Source organism: Cebus imitator, unplaced genomic scaffold (genome assembly GCF_001604975.1).
Source record: "Cebus imitator isolate Cc_AM_T3 unplaced genomic scaffold, Cebus_imitator-1.0 Scaffold209, whole genome shotgun sequence".
NCBI classification, from domain to species: Eukaryota; Metazoa; Chordata; class Mammalia; order Primates; family Cebidae; genus Cebus; species Cebus imitator.
The window spans coordinates 2170873-2186783 of record NW_016107524.1 but is presented as its reverse complement, the minus strand read 5'-3'; the positions used below and the strand labels follow the sequence as shown (position 1 = coordinate 2186783).

Genomic DNA, 15911 nt, shown 5'->3' with positions numbered 1-15911 from the left:
ATGGAACAGATTCATCTTCGTTCTCTTTGTAAATTCTTACACTGTGCATGTCTGCCTGGAAGGTCTGCCTTCCACTTCCTTTGATATACTGCTATCTGTCGTTTTGGTGCCTCCATCAAAACTGAGGCAGATGTGTTCTGTTCTAATATCCTGTGCATGATCCATCTGATGTTGGCTATTGTTCTTCAAGCACACTGTCTCTGAGTGAAGACACAGGAGTCCTAACAGTGCTATAAGCATACCTACCACACCACATACCTGCTGTATCCACATAGCAGTGGGGTTTGGGGATGATGCAGCTGGAAAGGGGAGAGGATATCAGAGTGGGATGGGGGGATAAGTGGATGGAGGAAAGGGACCTCATATCCCCCCTGGTGATAGAGTCGTTTGGATGAGACCTTGACCCCCTATGAGCTGACTGCAGTATCCTAGGGAAAGGGTATAATCTTTGGATCACATCAGCCTAAATCCTAAACTCATTGGGACTTAGCAAGGACAAGCTGCCCACCTAGAAAGAGCAGGAGGCAGCTTTCTGTGATGCTAATGCCTTGGCTCACACTGTGGAACCTCCAAAGCCTATCTTCCTCCCTGGCCTTGATTCAGCCTTTTCTTAGCTCCTTGCTGAGTTACAGCTCTGTGTCCTTTGAAGTAGAATATAAAGGTGGGCTGAGCTGCCCAGGCTTACACAGCTTTCAGAGGCAGAGCCCAGGCAAGAGCATAGGTTGCTTGCCACCTGATGCTGGAAGTCCCAGGGAATGTGCCCATTGCCAAGAAATGCCTCCCGTCATGTATGCATTCTGCCTAGTGGAGAAGTCCACTTACCCGTTAGGGTGAGGGCCTCAGTGCAGAGCTCCAACGAGGCTCATAATCTCTTTTAGAACCTCGGAGCTTTGGTCTGTTGACTCCTTGCCTTTGAAGCAACACTAAACAGGGGCTGGGAAGCCTGTCCCTGGAGTGAGGGGACCTACATTTGAATCTCTATGTTTAAATGGCAAATTGTAACATGGTGAAACTCCCTCTCTCCTAAAAATATACAAATTAGCCTGGGTGTGGTGGCAGGTGCCTATAATACTAGCTACTTGGGAGGCTGAGGCGGGAGAATCACTTGTACCTGGGAGGCAGAGGTTGTAGTGAGTCGAGATTGCACCACTGCACTCCAGCCTGGGCAACAGAGTGAGACCCTGTGTCAAAAAAATGTAATACGATATATGATATAATACAATACATACATTGCAAGTTGTATAACCTTCAGCAAGTGATTTTTCCTGGGCCTTAGTTTTTCCATCTGTAATTTGGGAATAATAGCAACATGATTATGAGATAATCCATGTAAACCATAAGGCACATAATTATCTCTATAACTGTTAACTTTTATCAAATTACTCTGTGGCAACCCACAAAGAAATATACTTATCACTTAGCAAACACAAAACAACCCAACCAAACACACACATGCACACACACTCGCACACACATGGACATACACGCCACTCAAGTTTATAAAACGTTCTACAAATGACGGAGGTAGTGTGGGAGAATCTGTGTTTAGAAAAGACCCTTAATTTGACAAATATAGAACTAATAACCACGCTCATGTGATTTTAACACAGTGGAGCGCTGTCCCCTTCCAACAAGTACACAGTGTTTTGTCTTTCTGGAAATTGCATTTTCCTGAAGGTAGCTTGGATTAGCGAGCAGGGGTCAGTGATAAGGAATCTCATTTAACAGGACAATCCTGTTTGGGAACCATGTCTGATGCCCAGTTTCCTTACCCCACACCTCCGAAACTCTCAACCCCATCTTGTTAATATTTACAGTTGCGGTTTGCTGTTCTAGTACAAAAAGCCAGAAGTGCTCTCAAATTGCCTCATAAAATAAACTCAATTTAGAAAGTCTTATTCACTAAGGATTTATTAGCTCCTCACACTCAGGAAGCCTGGAGTTTTATTTTGAGCCAGTTAGTTGTGCACCCAAACCGGCTGAGTCATTCTACCCTTGAGACAACAGGGCAGTTGGAGGCAAGAGTTTTTAAGCTGCCAGCAACTTCCCCTTTAGCTTACGGTCGTGTGTGTGTGTGTGTGTGTGTGTGTGTGTGTGTGTGTGTGTGTGTGTGTGTCTGTGTGTGTGTGTTGTGGAGGTGGGTGCTGCTTTTCCCAGGGTGTAGCCATGACCCAGAAAGCCCAAAGTTTTCACTACTAGATGTTGAGAGTAGGGGTGGGACAGACATTTCTATAAGATCATTACCAAAAATGATTTTCAGCAAAATTTACAGATAGTACAAGCTCCATATGTGGTCAGAGGGAGGATGGGGGTAATGCAGAAAGGTTGCACGTGAAGAGTTAAATCCAAGTGGGAGGCAACCTTGCCAATGTGGTCTCAAGAGGCTGGATGAATAACTGAGCCAAGAGTGGTGAAGGACAGGTCAGGGCGCACTGGGTTGGTCAGGAAAGGCTTCATGTCATAAAAAGACAGGATTTTAACTGGACCTGCAAGCTTGGGTTTATTTGGACAGGCAAATAGGAAGAGGAAACGCTTTGAGTATTATTAAAAAGACCTCCATTTGCTTTGGTGTTCAGCCAGGACTTGTCTGCCATTTTAAGGGGAAACTTACTGATTTCAGAACTATGCTCAGTGTTAGCTACAAACACCCACACCAAGTATTTGGGAACGTAAGGATAAAGGGGAATTATCAGAAAGCTATCTTGATCTCTTCCTACATTTTATTCTCCTACCTAAGACTTAAGAACTAAGTAACTCATGCAGGCTGAAGGAAAAATACAAGTTGTAAGTTATACATGTATTGAGCGGCAACCTATCTCCTGAATTTTTTGGGGGGTGGGGAGGTAATTCAACATCTAAGAAACTCACAGATTTGGAAGTCAACTTCAAACACCCCTGAGAACAAAGGAGAGGACCTGCCACAAGGCCTGTCTGTGAACATCACTCTGCAGTAAAAAATAGTGGGGGTGTCTTCTGGCCAGAATCTATTTTGAATTAGTTTTGTGAAAATTGAGGTTGCTGATGTGGCAAAGTCCAGGTGGGGGTTAGGGGATGGGGAGGTGGGGGATGGGGTAGGGTGGTGGTGGGGTGGGGTGGGGTTGGGGAGGTGGGGGTGGGAATAAGGGTGGAAGGCCGTTGTGCTGCTTGAAGCTGACACTCTGAAAAGTTCCCCAGAAGAGGAAGAACATAGTAGAATCTACAGTCAGGAGCCACCCAGTGTAGAAGCAGTTTGACATCTCAGTTATGACCCTGGAATATCAAGAAAAGGCTAAAAGATGTACATTTTGTTCTGTGTAGTAAGTTAAAAAACTTTTTAAAAGTCTGTAAAAGTTGGTCAACAATGTTGACACATCAAAGGAAAAGTTTGGGATGTCCACATCTGGGAGAAGAGAGTGGGCCTGTCCTGAGAGCTTACTCTGTTAGGTGCTCTCAGCCATTGCATCATTTGGTCATCACAGCTCTGGTGAGCTATTTTTTATTCCATTTTTCCTTTGGGGAAACTCAGGCTCAGAGATACTAGGTAACTTGCCTGTAGGCAAATAGTAGCTGAGGAAGGATTTGAACTCACTTCTTAGGGCATTACAAATCATATCACCATTTATGTAGAAACCTTGTTTTTCAACAATGTGCAGGACAAGTTGTGTTACTCCTCTTTGTGGGTCCTCTTCCAGGCTGCCTGAAATAATGCCATCTGAGGACAGGTACTGGCTTGGTTTAATGTGAATAATCAGTGTCTTGTGCCCCCTGATATTTAATAAATGTTTTCCAAGGCTAGAAGGAGAATGAGAAGTGGTAATTCGTCTATAGTGACTTGCCCATAATGAGAATTCAATAAATGTTATCTCTCATCATGATGATGATGATAATGAAGGTGATTAAATAATCTCTGCCCAAAAGGATTTCCCCTGACAGACTATTGATTTCTGCAAGAGAATCGGCCTAATAGGATAAAGATTGTCATCTCAGCATCATTAGTTATGAAGCATTTATGAAATGAAGATGAAGAAACAGGCTCTACAGCCCAGAGCTTAACTCCCTGATCTGCTGTATCCTGATAGTGTTATGGGTCTCTCATCTTACATCATGCAGGGCAACGTATATCTTTTAGTAGTTTTTGCTCTTTTAGGCAATGAGAAACATAACAGATTCTTCTCCTTCTAGAGCTAGGATAACTTTCTAAAAGCTCTAGTGGAGGTTTTCTTTAGGAATATACACCGCTTTTCAATTCTGCTGAGTGACAAATGTTTTCTTAGCTGGTACCAAGCTGTCCTTTTGCATAGCTGAAGCACATCCTCACTTGACCAATTCCTCCATTCCTTTTGTGAAGGCGAAATACTATGCAGAGTGAAGTTCCCATCTGGGACTGAAAGAAGACAAGGGGACAGCATCTTTTAGCCTTGATTTCCACACAAGAACACCAGAAGGGGAGTTAATTACCAATTAGATTGTGCTGAAAGTAATTGCTAGAAAACTTCAGAGTGGGGACAGAGTTGATGCCTGGGTTGACATGGTCAGGCAAGCTTCTTGGAAGACGTAGTCCTGAACTAGTAGGGCCCCAGGTAGTCCTCAAGGCAGATAAAAGACTGTTTAGCTTTGAATCTCAGCTCTATCACTTACTAGTGACCGTGGTAGCTTTCTGCATCTTTCTGTGCATGAGTTTCTTCATTTATTAAATAGGGATAATAGTAACACCTACCTCATAGATTGTTTTGAAGATTAAGTGAATTGGTAGATCTCAAGTGCTGAAAACAGTGCCTGACACCCAGTAAAAGCTGAATAAATATTAGGTAATTTTATTAAAGACTGAGGAGGTTTGGGCAGTCAGGGAGGAGAAGCCAGATCTCAGAGGCAGGAAAGATAATTCAGGTCAAATTTACCTTCCCTCCCAGCCAAGGCAGGAGACCTGCCTCTCCCATTCCCTAGTGACACAGCCGAGGGCAAAATGTTTTCCTTTTGACATCCCTGAAGACATAAATGCGTGACTCCCTTGATGGCTACAAACTGGTAAACAGTTTTCTGAAGAGCTTACTTTGCTTTTATTGGAAGATATTTGGGCCTGGGGAAATGCTGGCCCTGAGGGGGACGTTTGTTTCCCTTAGAAAACATGGCTTGTTGGAAATTCAAAAGACTTGACCGCTCAGCTTCACTCAAAGCCATGCTTGAGCCCAGCTACTGGTTTCCATATGAGACTTGAGGGAAGACCTGGGTCTCACCTGAGGTTGGATCTGTTCTTAAGACAACATATGAGTTCTTTTAAACATGCAACAGGCATTTATTGATCATCTTCAACGTGCCATGTTTCTGCCTTTGTGGAGCTCATAATTGATTAGGTGACAGACAAGTAAAGAGGCAATTACATTGCAGTGTGACAAAAGCTCTCATGAGAGAAGCGTAGAACACTATGGAAGCAAGTGGGAGACAGCTGGCCCAGTCCCGGATGGCGAAAGAAGAAACATGTAAATGAAGACCCAAAAGAGGGCTAGGCATGGTGGCTCATGCCTGTAATTCCAGCACTTTGGGAGGCCAAGGTGGGCGGATCACCTGAGGTCAGGAGTTTGAGACCAGCCTGGCCAACATAGTGAAACCCCATCTTTACTAATACAAAAATTAGCTGGACGTGATGGTACATGCCTGTAATCCCAGCTACTTGGGAGGCTGAGGCAGGAGAAATTGCTTGAACCCAGGAGGGAGAGGTTACAGTGAGCTGAAATCTGGCCACTGCATTCCAGCCTGGGTGAAAAGAGATTTAGCCTATAGCTGTGGGTTTAGGGAAAGGGTGGGAGTGTGGGAAGTAGTAATGTCTAAGAGGCTATGAGTACTGACCTGCGGTCGTGGGCCAAGGTTAATACTGTGTGTGCATATATGCAGATGTGTTGTATGTGTATGTAAGGGGAAAGAAAGATGGGATGGGGTGGTACAGTTTAGGATAGTCAAGAAAGACCTGATCTGGATTAAGGAGGAAAAAGTCAGCTTTTATAATGTCTGACTGGCCAACTTTGGGTAAGTCCCTTCACTTGTATGGAACTTGTAAAATGGAGAGAGTAATAATATAAATTTGGCCTATTTCCCAAGGCTATCTCATAATAGTACATCTGAAAGAGCTTATAACATATAGTAGTACACATATTTAAAGAATTATCATGTTACTATTTCATTTAGGAATCATGTTATGATTTCCTTTAGACTATAAATCTGTAGTAGTAGGAATATGTGAATGTGAATGATTAGGAATCATCATGAACAGTATCTTTAATATTTCCAATATTATTATTAGAGGCGGAGAGGTAGAGCCTCTGTTTATGATGGTGGACAGTGTTTGTATATGGTCAACCAAGCTGTCCATCCCTTCTGCCTCCACCTCCTCCACCTACTTACACACAAAAGGTGGTGACTAACAGAATATATTAAAAAAAATGGAGGCTATGTTTCTCCAAATCCAATTTACAGAACAGCAATTCTTGTGATTACTTTTCCATTATTGGTTTACAGTTATTACTTGGCCAGATGGGTCAGGCAGTGGTGGGAGCATTGTGGATGGTGGGATAATATAATACAGAAGGGAGACTTCCCTGCAAAGGGATGATGGGGAGGACTTCAAAGACAAGCTCCAGAAATAGGGCATATGGAAGCCAATCTGGTCATCAGAAAAGTCAATTAAACTTGCATTCTGACTGGAAGGCCGCAATGTGAACTTGGCAGGCTACTCTCCTTCTTAAAGTCTCAGTTTCTTTATCTGTAAATTGTAGATAATAATACCAATTATATATATATAATAAGTATGTCAGATTTTATATAACTCATCAATAAATGAGATATATATATATATATATATACATATATATAATATGTCAGATTTTATATAACTCATCAAGAAATGAGTGAGATGACATAACTGGCTTACAGGATAATTCAAAGAACCACACATAATATAGGCAATAAGGAATGCCGAAATGAAATTTACAAATAAGTGCAAACCGAGTCTATTAAAAGGCAACAATCGATTGCATTCTGCTGAGGAGATTTATTTGCATTTCAATGGATGAAAGTTATTTGCATCATTGTCAGCTTTCTGCATTTTACAGTGTTGTAGAATAGCTAAAAATAATCATAACCCAGATTATGCCTTGTTTTGCATTTATGACACTCAGTAATCTTTTTGGTCCATTTTAGTCTTTCTTACAATTTTCTCTCAATTAAATAGAGATAATGCATACAGAGTGCTTGACAAAGAGTAAGTGCTCAATCAATGCTAGCTATTATAAAAATCATTGAAATAATAGTAATAATAAAAGTTTTCTGCACTGCTGGCAGAGTTCTCGCTCCAAAGTACAGCTTTGTTCATGATAGCTGCTTCTCACATTCAGTGACTCATCATTGTCTCTGAAATAAATTCCACACTTCTTAGCTAGATATTTAAAGTTCTTTGATCTGTTTCCATCTAAACTTGCCAGTCTGTTTCCTACACATAACTTTCTGCAAGGTCTGTCATGATGCCTAGAATTTTACCACTTGGGATTGATCTTTTTTGATATTGAAGAGTTTGGGGTCTTTAAGTGCTCCCTCTGAAAATGCAAATGTCACCAAGAGGGGGTTTTGCCTGGAAATGATCTGGCAGCAACATAGTTGCCCAAATTAGCAAGTGTATTAGTATGCTTGGGCTGCCGTAACGAAATGTTTAAGCTTGGGTGGCTTAAACAACAGACATTATTTTTCTCACAGTTTTAGAGCCTGGGAAGTCCATGATCAAGGTGCTAGCTGAGTCGGTTTCTCATACTGGCTCTCTCTCTAGTGCAGATAGCTATCTTCTTGGTATATCCTCACATGGCCTTTCCTCTGTGCATGTGGAGGGGGAGAGAGATTTCTGATGTTTCTTCCCCTTTTGATAAAGTACTTGAGTCCTATCATATTTAGGTTCCCACCCATATGACCTCATTCAACCTTAATTTCCTCCCTCAAGGCACTATCTCCAAATACAGTTATATCAAGGGGTTAGGATTTCAACATGTGAATTTTGAGGGGACACAATTCAATCTATACAGCAACATACTAGAAGATAGAGTGTAGTCAAAAATGGAGACTGGGGACTGAGTTCAGTAGCTCACAGCTGTAATCCCAGCACTGGGAGGCCAAGGTGGAAAGATCACTTGAGCCCAGGAGTTCAAGACCAGCCTGGGCAACATGGCAACATTCTATCTCTACAAAAAAAACACAAAAATTAGCTGGGCATAGTGGTGCATGCCTGTGGTCCCAGCTACTCTGAGGCCGGGGTGGGAGGATCACTTGAGTCCAGGAAGATGAGGCTGCAGTGAGCTGCGATCTTGACATTGCACTCAAGCCTGGGTGACAAAATGAGACCCTGGCTCAGGAAAGAAAAAAAAAAAGATAGAGAAACGGGGAAGGCCGGCTTCACCATTGCTCCACAGAATTATTCTGCTGAGGTTTCTTTGTGATGAGATCAACACAGCTCTTACTTGGAGAACTCTGAACCTGACTCCCATATTCCAGAGCAGGAGTCCTAGCTGGGGAAGATGAAGTGTGGGATTGGGTTCTCTTCTGCCCCTCTCAGCCTCCAGTGGGTATTTTTTCACTTAAGCTAAAAACTGGGGACAGCTGCCTAGGACTGGCTGAGATTTTCACTGGAAGACAAATGCCCAGAAATGCTACTAAGTTCTTTTGAAAGATTCTTAAGCTTCTGTGGCTTGCTCTTTTGAGTGGCTAACACATATGATTTTCTTTGTTCATACTTTTGATTTTTGTTCAGACATGTTTATTTTAAAGACATTTTCCTTTTGTACCACTCTTTAGGGACATTAGAGGGGATCATTTGGCTTAATCAGAACGTCTAATCCGTCACATCACTAATAGGTTAAAAAACTGCAAAATGGATGCCTGATTTTGGGGTAGCAAAACACTTGGAATTAGGTAATGAGGTTTTCAATTTGGGAAAAGTATTAATTCTTTTTCGAAGTGTTATATGTAAAACTCAATTACTAAGATTTACAGGAAGACTTTGGTAATTTGAGAAGCAATTTCAGTAGGTACTATCATATGAAATTGTCTGCTGAGTGGGTAGATAACACTTTCTGTTATTATGGTTTGTTTATTGGGAGCCAAGTGGGATGAGAGTGTTAAGTGGTGTGCACATTAAGTGGAGGCAGTGAAACATAGTGAAAAAGAAAAAAAAAATGACCTGCTGGATTTGGAGGCTAATAGGCCACAGCTTGTCACTAACTAGCTCTGTGACATTGGTTAAGTCCCTTAATTTTGTAGGCCACAGTTGCCTTATCTGTAAAATGACTGTTGACTCTCAAGTTCTGTAGTAGTTAGAGTGGTTTTAGCTGTTAGAACAAACTCCACGATTCCAGTGGCTCAATCCAATAGAAATAAACTTAAAAATACTTTTGGTGTTGATGTTTTTTTCTTTTTTAAATAAAATTTTTAATTGAAGTAGGGCATGCATGCTGAAAAATGCACAAATCAAAAGTGTGTAGCTTAAGTTATGAAAAAGTGAATACCTTTGTAACAGCATCCCAGAAACATTTTCTTTAGCTCTCAAATCACTCCCACCTATAAATTCTTCAAAGCAACCACCATTCTGACTTTGAAAATCATAACTTAGTTTTACTAGTTTTCATATAGCATATAAACGAAATCATATATTGCCACTGATATGCATAAAGTACGTATACTTTTGTGTTTAACTTCTCTGAAAGAGCTATAATCATGAGATTCATACATATTGTTGTATGGAGCAGCAATTCACTAATAATGATTGTTTCATGGTATTCTATTATATGAATACACCAAAATTTATCCATCCTCTGTTAATGGATATTTGGTTATTATGGATAATGCTACTATGAACATTCTCAGACATTATTTTGGGAGGGGGGTGTGTTTGTGTGTGTGAGTGTTGCCCATTTCTATAGGTACAGATTTAGGCATTGCATTGTTAGAAAGACACCGTTTTCTTTTCTTCTTCTTCTTTTTTTTTTTGAGACAGAGTTTTGCTCTTGTTACCCAGGCTGGAGTGCAATGGCGCAATCTCGGCTCACTGCAACCTCCGCCTCCTGGGTTCAAGCAATTCTCCTGCTTCAGCCTCCCGAGTAGCTGGGACTACAGGCGCATGCCACCATGCCCAGCTAATTTTTGTATTTTTAGTAGAAACGGGGTTTCACCTTGTTGACCAGGATGGTCTCGATCTCTTGACCTCATGATCCACCCGCCTCGGCCTCCCAAAGTGCTGGGATTATAGGCATGAGCCACCGCGCCCGGCCAAAAAAAGACACCATTTTCAAAGTGGTTTTACAGTTTATTCTTCTAAAAGCAGGATATGAATATTCCTGTTCCTCTTCATTTTCACTAATGCTTGGTATTGTTGATCTTTCTAATTTTAGCTGCATTGGTGGGAATAAAGTGACATCTCATTGTATTTTTAACTTACATTTCCCTAAGGAGCTCATAAGGTTAGGAAACTTTTGAAATGTTGATAAGCCATTTGAACATTCTTTTTGTTAAGTCACTGTAAGTTTCTTACCTATTTTTATATTGGGTTGTTTATTTAACAACCCAATATAAAATATTTTTTTATTGGGTTGTTTATTTAACAACCCAATATAAAATAGGCAATTCTTATGTATTCTGCATATGGGCTCTTTGTCAGCTCTATGCCACTATAATTTCTTTTACTACTTTTTATTAAAAATGGAAGTGAATGCTAAATGTCCACCTTTACAATAAACAAATACTTAAGTGTGAATCATGACAACTCACACTAAAACAAAACATACTTCTGATAGCCATTATTTTTCTGTTTGGGACATTTAAAAATCTCTTTTGTCACAAAACAAGAATGTACCTATATAGAGGCTCAAAATAGACCATCCTTTTAAACAAAAAGGCAATGATTCACAAAAGACTATGAATAGAGCATGTAACTAGTTGATACAAATCTAATAGGATTTGTTAAAATCAGTCACATCTAATTCATCTGAAGTGTTCTTGTATGAAATATCGCATGAAGAAAAGACTTTATTAATGTCTAAAAAAGTGGGTTTGCTCATAGACAATCTGACAAGTTTCCTGAGATGTAAGGAAATGCAACATTATCTTCATGAACCCTTTTAGTTCAAGACTTTCCACTCGGTAAAGAGCAGAGGATCTGAAACTGAAAAAATATATTTGAGTACAAACAGCTTGTGAAACTTAACTTTTTTTTTCATTATTAGAGGGTTTTACTGAACTTTAACCAACTTGTCTGCTCAGTATGTAGTTCAGATGTGAGAAGATGCTTCTGTACTGTCTTCGATCCTATGTGTCAAGTGCCTACTACAGGCAAACGGTTTTCTCCCCATTTTATAGTAATGTAATCTTCCTATTAGCAAAAAGAGGTAACCAGCTCCTGTAGACCAAAGAGACCAGAGTCACAGGCTAAGGATTTCCTCTTAATATTTTTTATTTTGATGTTTGAACTCTTGATGCAACTTCTAGAACAGGGTGTTCAGGACCTGCGCCTAAGGGACTGACAAAGGCAAAAGCTCTATTTATTTGGTGTGATTTGATGCACAGATGCAAAACATTACACACAATAACAGAAGTTGGTTATTAATAAATCACATCCTGGTCTTTCAGCGCTTCCGTAAGCAGATGACGTTTTCAGTCTTCTGTATTTTTTATTTTGATGTTTGAACTCTTGATGCAACGTTCTAGAACAGGGTGTTCAGGACCTGCCAGGACCAAGGGACTGACAAAGAAAAAAACCCTGTTTATTTTGTGTGATTTGATGCACAGATGAAAAACATAACACACAATAACAGAAGTTGGTTGTTAATAAATCACATCCTGGTCTTTTAGCGCTTCCGTAAGCAGATGACATTTTCAGTTTTCTAGCTCTTGTAGTTTTAACACTGCAACATCAGTGATGCAATTATGTCCAGAATCAGTTAAAAAGACTGTCAAATTTTTTTAGTTCATCTCATTTTCTGTATCAGGCAATGTGGAGAATAAGGATGAGATTCGGGGTATCTTTCAATGGACCCTGAGCAAAGCTAAAGGGCTCTGATTCATGCATGTTGAGGGCTGCCCCTCATATCCTGCTCTCTGTGAGGGCCTGTTCTAAAGCTTTCTCATCCACCAGGCCACCACAGGCTGCATTCACAAGTAATTCTCCCTGTCTCATTTGCTTTATAGTAAAGTCATTGGTGAGGTTGTGGTTATGTTCGTTGAAATTGCAGTATGAGGAGAGGCAGTCATTCTGATGCACCAAATCCTGCAGGGCACAGACCCTCTGCAGGCCCAGGGCTGCTCTATCCCACTCTGTAAGTAGGGGTTATAAAATATGACACTGAATCCAAAGGTCTTGGGCTGAACTACAATGGTCTGCTCCGTGCGACCGATGCAGCTGAGGCCCAGCATCTTCCCAGGGATGCAGGCTGCTCCTGATCCACCTCGAGGATCTGCTCCACACTCTGTACCGGCATGCCTTCCTGCAGTACCTGGTACAGCCACAGTTCCTCTGGTACAGATTGTTGGTGTAGCAGATGGTGGAGTCAGGTGTTTCTTTCTTGGCTTTGGAAGGGATGTTGCACACAGCAATCCTGAGCTCTCAGGTAGCCTTGATGTCCACATCATCCTGGTCACTACCTAGCCGTACAATCACTCTCAGGACTTTGAACTTCTCCGGGTCCTCCATGGTGATGGTGATTTTGTGGTAGGTCACAGCGCCCAAGGCTTCATCTAAAACCTTCTGGTGGATCTCTTGCGTGGACTGTGCATCACAGAAGGCCGTGGTGGCCAAGTCCTTCAGGATGGGCATCTCCACGGTACATTTGCAGTGGTCCAGCAGTGCCACAAGGGGTAGGGTACCTGGGGGCGGATACCTTGACAGATTCCGTCCAATTGCTGTCTTTTGACCTTGTGCTTATCCACAGGGGCCATTCTTTATGGAACTGTGCAAATCTCAGATCAAAATACAAAGCAATCCTCTAAGAACTTAGGGGAACTCGCAGGAGTCTGCGTGCATGATGCCATTATGAACCCAATATAAATCTGTCCAATGACTCTATAGACTGCTGACTGGTGTGATTTTTCTCTACTTCACTTTGAATGTCCTAAGGATTTTGCTTTGTTTTACTCTAGAGCTCATATATATTCACATTGTTTTATCCTCATTGAAATTTATACCATTTGGTATTATAAAATACCTTTCTCTGACTTGTTAAATACTTTTTAGCCTGAATTCAACTTTGTATAGTATTCAGATTGTGATTTTCTTCTTTTTGTATGTGTTTGCCTAATATATTTTTGTCCATTCTATTATTTTCAGCTTTTCTGAGAATTTATATTCAGCACAGAATTCAATTTTATGTTGTGATATAATCTGAATATATCTTTTTAAAGAGGTGAGTTTAACTCTTTCACATTTATTAGTTTCATAAATCTAATATCCCAGTCCTCTGTTTCTTTACATAGTACCTATTGGATATGGCCAATGGATAGAATGAGGGCATATCTTTTCCTCTCTGTTTTCTGCTGCTTTTCCTCTCTGCCTCCTGGTCCTTGAATTATATTATCTTTCTTACTGTTTGCCTTTGTATTGTTCCATATAACTAGGTCTTTGATTTGATTTTTTAAAAGTTTATCCTTTATCCTCAGCAAAATCATTATGTCTACCATGCCTCTCATCTTTTTCTCTTCTTCTGTTGATTTTTGTTAGTTACAATAATTCTACATTGTCAGGGCATATAACATTTGCATTTTTGTTCTGTCTTCACTTGGCATTTGTTTTAAGCTTAGTAATCCATTTAAGAAAAGGGGATGTTGTCTTGTGTTTTTGTCATAAATTTTCTAGTAATCTTTTGGTTGGATGAAGTTTGGCTTCTAGTAGATTCCTGATGCAAATAAGAAGGTTTATGCAAATAATCCAATTTGTCCATTTTATTTAAAACTACATCACAGTTTCAATAAATATGAAAATTCTTGGATCTCACTTTCTTTTCAGAAGGTTTCATAGGTGTTGTGCCACTCTCTTCTACCACTGAACGTGGCTATGAAGAAATGTGAGGCCAGGCTGTTTTCCCTCTTGACTTTGTGACTCTAATTGTTGTTGTTGTTGTTGTTTAGCCTAGACAGTAGCTTAACTAGAAGTGGTATGTTTTATGATTGGTTTGGGGAGTGCAGTGGTGCAATCTCAGCTCACTGTAACCTCCACCTCCTGGTTCAAGCGATTCTCCTGCCTCAGCCTCCCGAGTAGCTGGGATTACAGGCACGTGCCACCACGCCTGGCTAATTGTTTTGTATTTTTTTGTTTATCAGAGATGGGGTTTCACCATATTAGCCAGGATGGTCTCGATCCCCTGACCTCATGATCCTCCCACCTTGGCCTCCCAAAGTGCTGAGATTACGGGTTGAGCCACTGCGCCTGGCCTCTTTCAAGGAGTATATGTTATCTCAAATGTTTTGGAAGCTGCAGTTTGGACTTTCTCTCTAGAATCTGTTATTCAGCTCCTTCCTGCATGGCTCCTTCTAAATTACAGTTGTTTGCAGCTCTTGAATTTTTGTAGGGAGAGGTGGTGTGCATTTGGGTGTCTGTCTGTGCTGCTATAACAGAATACCTGAGACTGGGTAATTTATAAATGATATAAATTTGTGTCTCATTGTCTGAAGTCTGGGAAGTCTAAGATCAAGGTGCTGGCAGATTCAGTGTCTGGTGAAAGCCTGGTCTCTGCTTCCATGGTAGCTTCTTGTTGCTATGCCCTCTGGAGGGGACTAATGCTGTGTCCTCACATAGCCAAAGAAACAAAAGGACAAAAGAGTCAAATGCTATATAAATCCCCTTTAAAGGCCTTAATTTCATTCACAAAAGAGGAGCCCCCATGACCTAATCACCTCCTAAAGGCTTTATCTCTTAATACTGCTGCACTGGAGATTTTGAACACGAATTTTGGAGGCACACAAACAATGAAAGCATACCATTTCACCCCCAATCCCCCAAAATTCAAGTCCTTCACATATACAAAATGCATTCTTTCTATCTCAGTGGCCCCTAAAGTCTTAACTCATTGCAGATTGAACTCAAAAGTCTGAAGTTCAGAGTCTCATCTAAATATCATTTAAATCAGATATGGCTGAGACTCAAGGTATGATTCATTCTGAGGCAAATTCTCCTCCAGCTGTGAGCCAATGAAATCAAACAAGCTATCTGCTTCCAAGATACACTGGTGGGACAAGCATAGGATAGACCTTCCCATTCTAATGGGGAGAAATAGGAAGGAAAAAAGGGGTAACAAATCCCAAGTAAGTCAGAGACCTGACAAGGCAAACATTAAATCTTGAGGCTTAAGAATAATCTCTGACTCCAGGTCCTACTTTTTAGACAATTGAATGGGGGTTGGGTACCCAAAGCTTCAGGGAACCCTGCTCCATGGCATTGCTGGGTACAGCCCATGCTACAGCTCTCGTGGTTTGAAGCCTAGAGCCTGTGGCTCTCCTGGGCTAGAGTTGACACATTGGTGGCTCTACAGTTGTTCAGTCTTGGGGGAAGCCACACCCCCATGGCTTCACAGGGCATCCCTTTAGTGGAGGCTCTCTGCAGTGGCCCTGACCCAGTAGCTCTAATGGGCATTGCCTTAATGGAGATGCTCTGTGGTGGCCCACGTCTGTGGAAGTTCTCTGCCTGAACCTCGGGTCTCTCCAAGGCACCTTTTGGAATCTAAGTGGAGGTAGCCATGCCTCCTCAGCTTGGGCATTCTGTGCACCTGCAGAATCAGTACCACGTAGACACCACCAAGGCTTATTGCTTGTGCTCTCTGGAGTGGTAGCCCAAACCACACCCAGGATGGCTAAGGATTGCTGCATTAGCATGTGTGGAGCAAAAACTTGAGGTGGCCCTGGGCAGCAAGTCCCAAGTCCTA

At 41.3% G+C, this 15911-nt stretch overlaps 1 pseudogene; it reads right to left on the bottom strand.

Moving 5' to 3' along the window:
- Positions 1-11986: 11986 nt before the first annotated feature.
- On the bottom strand, positions 11987-12936 carry LOC108317835 (annotated as a pseudogene).
- Positions 12937-15911: the final 2975 nt, after the last annotated feature.